Raw genomic sequence first — 7,489 nt, 5'->3', positions numbered from 1 at the left:
AGATGTTTTTTTTTCTTTGTCCCCCCCCCCCCCCCCCCAAAAAAAAATAAAAAATTCTTAGACTAAACAAGGGATGCTAATGTGTTGACCTAGGATTCTTTTCCTCAGGGCCGCTCTATGAGATGTGTGACGTGGGATTTACTAATCTAAACGTTTATTTTTTTTCTTGATAGGAAAAAGGAATTTATCAAACATTGATTCAGGAAATTATGATATCGATTATAGAGGTCCTGAAACTCATCCTCACATTCCTACATCAAATCGATTGAAGGGACGATAAAATGGTTGCAAATCTAATGGCCTTAGAGCTAGTAAGCCTTGCCAAACTCATGTGAGAAACTCTTCCTTCTACACAACAAGTAGTGTTTCATGTATTTCTGTTAGTGTTCATCTTTTTTATGTTTGATTTAGTATTTGGCTTTGTTGCAGGGGAAGAAAATTCATGGATGAGCTTGTAACAAAGTTTGATTTATTGAGTATTTTTAGGAAATTTGAATACACAATGATGTTTCCTAAACTGCAGAAGTGTATATGTAATGACATATGAAAAGCATTAGAAATATATCATCTGCTATAATTTGTGTAAATGAGGATTGTGGGGTTCTGATTTCTGCAATTACCTTCATTATTAATCAATGAAATTATTAGAATTAGGAATTGTTTAAAGTTGTACCCTTAACGTACCTATTGCTTTATAACCACTAAAAACTTGACCACACGAATGTTTACATCAAATCAATTCATGACACATATTAACACGACCATCCAGACGTGTATGAATCTATAAGAGACAAAAACAACTTCTTCGACAATTATGCAACTCAAGATATATAGCAGTACTAAGCATAAACCTCATATCAGCAAAAAGAAAAACAGAAAACCGATAGTTATTCTAGAAGGAAAAAAGGAAAATCAGTAGCTTCTATGAAAATTTCTCAGTCAGTAGCACAAATAAAGGCAGCAAAAACAGTTTTTGATGTTCTATCTGTTTTGACAAGAAAATGTAACCTTAAGAATTACAATCATCTGATTTTAGAGCTGATGGACATGAATTCAGACACGTTCTTGTCCTCCAGTGTATTAACATCTACTCTCCGGGTGCTGAAACACCTTGCTTCAGTCTTTCCTTCTTCATCTTCTTCTTGGAGATCGGCTTCTTTTTTTTTGGAGGAAGGGTTTTCTGGGCATACACATAAAGGACATAGTTCCCAATAAGGAACGTCAGCACAAGCCCACCAATAAGAAGTAAGACAATCAATCCTGGGTTGAATCCGTTAACTTCGACATCCTTGGCCATGTTTTTCTGCTTAACAAACGATAACAAATATCATTTCAATTTATATACACAGGTATAATTGGGTACAGATCAAAGACTAAACAAAGAGAACACATTCAAATCCCAACTTTGAATTGCTCTGTGATGCAGTCACATGTTAACTTTTATCCAACTTCAGAAGAAACCTTCACATGTTTCCTCGTATTGGGAAAATAATACATTTAGAATACAAACCATTTTTTCAATGGAAGCGTCTACTAGGAAAAAATGATGCATAGCAACATCTACAAAGTAATAACATAACCCATACGACATAATCATGAAAATTTTCAAAGAACAAGTGATAATGAAAAGGGAAAAAAGGATCATATTTGCCCTTCTACTATCTAAAAAGGTTTAGTATTGTCCTCCATTATACTATCGTCCATTTATGTATACTATTGGTCCATATATGGACTTCATGTTATAAAAGTGGCTCAAATTTGTGTCCTTCCCATGTTAACCCCATCCATTTTAGCCAAAATGGCATGCCAACTCGCCAAACCAACCCTTCTTCTTCCACCACTAACTAAAATCACCAACACCTTCATATATATCATCACCACCAACTTACATAATCTACCTTATATATTATTAAGATATTTCTTGTAAATTCACGTATTAATCAAAACTTGTACTTTAATTACGTACTTAATATACAAGTTTTTAATAACACGTGAATTTGCAAGAAATATCTCAATAATGTCTAACGTATATAGTTTATGTTGGTGGTGAAGGTGTTTTGGGTAGAGCTGGAAGAAGAAGGGTTGGCTTGGTAGATGGCATGCAATTTTTGCAAAACGGGATGAGATTAACGTAGGAAGGACAAATTTGAGTCACTTTTATAACATCAAGGGCATATATGGACCAATTGTATAACAAACGCCTTTAAACATTTGGCCACCATATTCTATGTACATGACATTTGACCATTACTGTCATTTGTCAAAACTACTTTGCAATACTGCTACATTTAAGCTGCTCCGCTGGTTTGGTATAGGTAAAAGGAATGTTAAGAACATTTTGTTGCTCCTCTTTTTCTAGTTCACTTTGTATTTCCTCCCTATCCAAACAAGGGAATGTTGTAGAGATATTGAAAAATAATTTAAAAGAGTGAAATCATGCAAGAATTTTATGAAAAACATGGAATAAGTGTAAGCCCCCTTTTCAAGAAACCATATTTCCCCATATGGTGCAAATGGTTAACTGATTTTTTTTCATTTATCCCTAGGATACAATGTCTACTCAAAAAATCAAATTTGCGCTTTTAAATTTCTTCTATCACAATTCACAAGAACTAAACCAATAGAAAGAAGGACTTCCAAAATTATAGTAGATTGAAGGAGGAATAGCAACATTGAAGAAAAATTGGCAGAATGGTGTAAAGAAGAATGTTTCGTTTTTTATAGCAAATTAATTTTCTGGCTGTTACAGAGAACCTACATATAGATATACAGCTTTTGGTTTTCAAATTTTTGAAGCTAGCCAACGGGCATTTGAAAATTCAATCTATAGAGAAGACACTTCAAATTAGTTCTCTTTTGTTCATGTAAGTATTATTTAGAGAGTAACTACCTTTTCTTTTAATTTTCAAAAGTGTCTGTTGGTTGGCTTTCTTTATGTAATATGAACTTTTTGTAGCAACTGAAAATGAAATCAGTCATATAGGAAAGTCATTCTTCTTAATAGCATTCTGTCAATTCTTCATCAAAGTTGAAACTTTTTTCTATTCCTCTTTCTTTGATATTCTACTCCAACTCTAAAGTCTAAACCTCCCTTCTATTGCCATTAGTTTTGGTAGAAGAACAAAATGTCAAAATCAGAGAGTGCAACTTGTACGCCTTGTATCCTGGGATCAAAATTTCCATTTACCACTTGCACCGAGGTGGGAAATTACTATCATAAATACAGATTCCTAGAATGACTTGACTACACTCATTTCATATTTTTCATAAAATTCTCTTACATTATTTCACCCTTTTAGATTAAGACAGATGAAAGAAAAAACACATATCAATGTATCCAATTGATATTGATTTTTTCAACTGCAGATAAACAAACCAACCTTTCGTCATTAATTTTCAGAGGCGAATCACATATTCATAACCAGGATAAAAGAATTAGAGAGACTCCCTTTCTTTTGATATCCCCAATCTTATTGAATTTTGGAAGTCAACTCATTTCATGAGCCTGGTGAAATGACAAACTATGAAGGGGAATTCACATGGATTTAGGAAAGGCCCGCTGTATTGGTGTACAAGCTAAAGACTTTTGAAAAAAAATAATATCTTTGGTCACTTTCATCGTCAAATGGGCTTTTCCCTAAGCTACTCTTTCCAACCCCCAAAATCATAGAGGTACAAGGATGGTAATCAACTTATGTTCTTCCTTTTTAACAAAGGAAACGCTTGTGCACCACTATGTCAAATGGTGGTTTGTCCAGATTTTCATCACCAAATTTCAATAAGCCTGATTCATTAATCTATGCTAATGCGAAAATGTGAGAAAATTAAATGCATAACATCTGCATGTTATGCACTGAAATGTTGAAATCTTTTCGGAATCCAGATCTCATCAAAACAAATAAGCAGCAGTAAAGCACAAAATCAAACCTTCAGAATTCTGTATCACAAAATTGCAATAAATTGAACGAGGCTCTTCAACCCAAAAAAATGAAAATAAGAAATACAAATCTCACAATTCCACGCAAATAAAGAACACTGGAAAACAAAATCAGACCTAAAGAAAATTGCAAAATTGAACGAAGCTCCAATCATAGATCCTCCATCCCAAAAAAACGAAAATAAGCAATACAATTTCACAATTCCGTGCAACAAAAAATGCAGAAAAATATACAAAAAATCAACAATCTGACTCGAACCAAAGCAGATCTGCTAGAAAAAAAGGGGAAAATTGAAAAAAACAAAATACAATGTGAGATTTAGAGGAGCTTACCACGCGATCGGAGGAAGATGATCTATGAATTCAGGTTGTTAGGGGAGTCAGATCTTCAGAAACTCATCGTCACCTAACGCAGATTTTGTCGAGTATGAAACGGAAGGAGAAAAATGGACTTCCGGTCAGGCCTTGCTGCTTAAATACAATGGGTGGGTGCATAACAATAAAGTTTTTCTCTTTCTTCTTTGGGACCCAAAGTCCTCCTTTTGTTAGTTTACACCAAGGAAGTGAGTGCACTAATTATCCTTTTTTTAATATAGTGATAAATAAAAATAAAAAATTATTTTTTAAAATAGTGACAGATAAAAATTAATGAAAGAAGTAATGAACAATGAAATAATTTAGAAATTGATAATTATTTGGCATACCCCAATTTAGGGACGTAATTAGTACCTAGTGTACACTTGATCCTGAGTCGAGCTTTGTTGGACAATTATACTATTCGTTATAAGCGCAATAGAACAAAATAAGTATATTCCGACTTAAAAATAAGTCACCGATCAACAAAATCTCTATCAACATAACTTGCAATATATTCGGTTAATTCCAACAATTCATATAGAATAGAAACTAAATCTTATGTGGACCGTTGAGACTAGTGTTTTAAAAGACTTAGTTGGGACTCGTCTCGGGGTTCACCCTGGGGCGGGGCTCTAGCAAAACGTCCTGAAACTCAAGTGTGGGGCTTAGTTCTATAACACTTACACCATAAGCGTCCGATTGTATGCCCTAAAGCACGTCCAACGCCAAACGTTCGAGGCTGGCTAACAGATCTTACAAAAATAATTATGTGTTAGCATTGTTGGCCCTCATAATTCTTGAATAAATGAACTACTTAATAATAAGATTGAGAGTAACTCAAATAAAAAGTTGTAGTATCACATCTTTACTATTAGGTAACATTGTGAAAGGTGATTATATATTACGTAATATTTCTTTTAAAAATACGTAGCGAAATTTTACTTTTTCACTAATCATTGGTCTTCATGATTTTGTCATATGTCTTAAAATTAACATATTTTATTTAGCTATTTGGAAGTAATTTTATTTTTATTCATGAGTGTGTTTTTATTATAATACTAGTAAGTTTTATTGATTATTTTCTTTTAAGGGGTAAATTGGATAGTATGATAAAAAAACATTTTTAGAAATAGTGATTCTTTTATTAGTAGAAAGTTAAGATATTAGATTATTTATACTTGTATAATCATGTTAGAAGTTTTAATTTCTATGTGTTTCTTTAATCATGTTTGTAGTTATTTCAAACTTTAGATGTATTTTTATAATTTTGTGTTATTATATTATTATACTATATTGTAATTAAAAATTTAAAGATTCATAGGGGTTACGCTCCACGTCTCGAGACTTACGTCTCACTTTATGCTAAGTAAAACACCCCGCCTCACGCTCCTGCCATTTAAAACAATAGTTGAGACAGTCGTGATATCTATAATCAAGTAATGTTATGCGGGCCATTGAGATCATAATGGTATCTAGAAACATATAAATTTATAAATCGAACATATATAATATATCGTATACGATCAAGGCCAACACGTCACTGTCTAAAAAGGAAAAACATCAAAACCAACACAATTGACATCACATCTTTACAACTCAAAATATGCAAGCCTCTAAGAATAAAATACTTGGCTGAGATAGGGTTGTCACCTATTTATCAGTTATAAATAACAAAAAGACTAACAAACATCTGAATGTGACATTTCTAAAAGAAGTAAAGTTGATCAATCTACCAAAACTCGACCAAAGTACTGAAGTAGCATGTGTTCTTGTCTATCGGGATCTGCATGCAAGAACGCAACACCTTCAAATTATGCGTGTATGTACAAAACAATGTATCAAATATGAAAGGTAATTGAAAAACTGAGCATGAATCATTATGTGCTAAAAGTAAATCATGTAAGAGAGTGAGTAACAAACTTATCGTACCAAACTGCTTCTAAATCTAGAAAACAAACACTAATCATACATCAACCTATTCGAACCCCATAAACTCGTAAGTTCAAGCAACAAACAGTACAATTTATTGTGTCCCCCTAAAAGTCCGGTAGGTACAATTCAATTTATATACTCTATTGGTAGTACTCTAACTCTGTAGGCAATTACTATTTCACAATAGCGCCTTGGGCGCGCTGTATATTTAAAGGAAAAATTATTGAAATACACGTCTTATGTTTCCCTTATTTCTAATATTCCCTTCTATTTCTAAAAACCTCTAAAATCCCTTATTTCTCTCCTAATTCTAAATTATTTTATAATGTATCCGAGCTACATATTATGTATCCGGTTTATTTTACTTTTTCAGGAATTAATGTAATTACAAACTAAATAGGAATAGATTGTAGTTTCATATTAAAACTATGTGATTCCTAAAATTTATACATATTTAGACAATTTGTGTAGCGCAATAGCCTCTTAGGCAATTTGTATTTAGCCCAAAGGTAATTACTATCTTCCAATATTTTCTTAAACATTAATATAGCCCCGTAAACGTCAATACAAGCCCATATGAAATAAGTATAACCCGTAATGATGTACATGTCTCAATTTCATTAGACAATCTACACATTGCTCTGAAGGCAAAAATCATATTAATTCCTATAAGTAACCACAATAGCTTTGAGGGCAACAACAAATAATCAAATAGCCCGAGAACAAATAATATGGCGTCGCTAACTATATGATACAAATTTTAACGAGCGATGTTTATATCAACCACAATAGCTAATCTAATCGATTAAGGCAACGAGTAATGAATCTTGCCGAAATAATGGAATAACCTTAACAAAAAAAATTTGTCGAATTCATGTGGGAATCTTACTTCTGCATGCACTCATATGACACTATAATCGGTATAATATCAATCAATCAATGAGAAGGAAAAATACTACGATAATTCGACAATCGATATGAATTTTTGCTATAAATTACTATATGCGGCTTATCGAAGCTAGAGTCCACAAAAGGAGGGTCTTGCCTTGATCTTTATATCGAAATATATGTGAAATCTCACAACACAGTCAAACTCTTGTTGCCCTAATACCAACGGAGATATGCTACAAAATTAATGGGACAAAATTATACCATGACGACAAGCTCAACACGTGGAACAACTTCTGTCAAAAATTTAGATCCAAGAAAAAATCAACAAGCAAAGGTGAGATTCTAAGGTTTTTCCTACGATTCAAAGTGTAA

General features: G+C 32.8%; 1 long non-coding RNA gene across 1 annotated transcript; it reads right to left on the bottom strand.

Annotated features, from left to right (window-relative positions):
• Nucleotides 1-887: 887 nt before the first annotated feature.
• Nucleotides 888-4,461, bottom strand: LOC102588326 (uncharacterized). The gene is made up of 2 exons (XR_368595.2): nucleotides 4,271-4,461; nucleotides 888-1,303 (listed from the first exon to the last, which is right to left on the bottom strand). It is a non-coding gene; the product is annotated as an uncharacterized lncRNA (long non-coding RNA).
• Nucleotides 4,462-7,489: the final 3,028 nt, after the last annotated feature.

The sequence above is a fragment of the Solanum tuberosum genome, unplaced genomic scaffold (genome assembly GCF_000226075.1).
Source record: "Solanum tuberosum cultivar DM 1-3 516 R44 unplaced genomic scaffold, SolTub_3.0 scf00436, whole genome shotgun sequence".
NCBI classification, from domain to species: Eukaryota; Viridiplantae; Streptophyta; class Magnoliopsida; order Solanales; family Solanaceae; genus Solanum; species Solanum tuberosum.
This window is presented reverse-complemented; position numbering and strand designations above follow the sequence as displayed.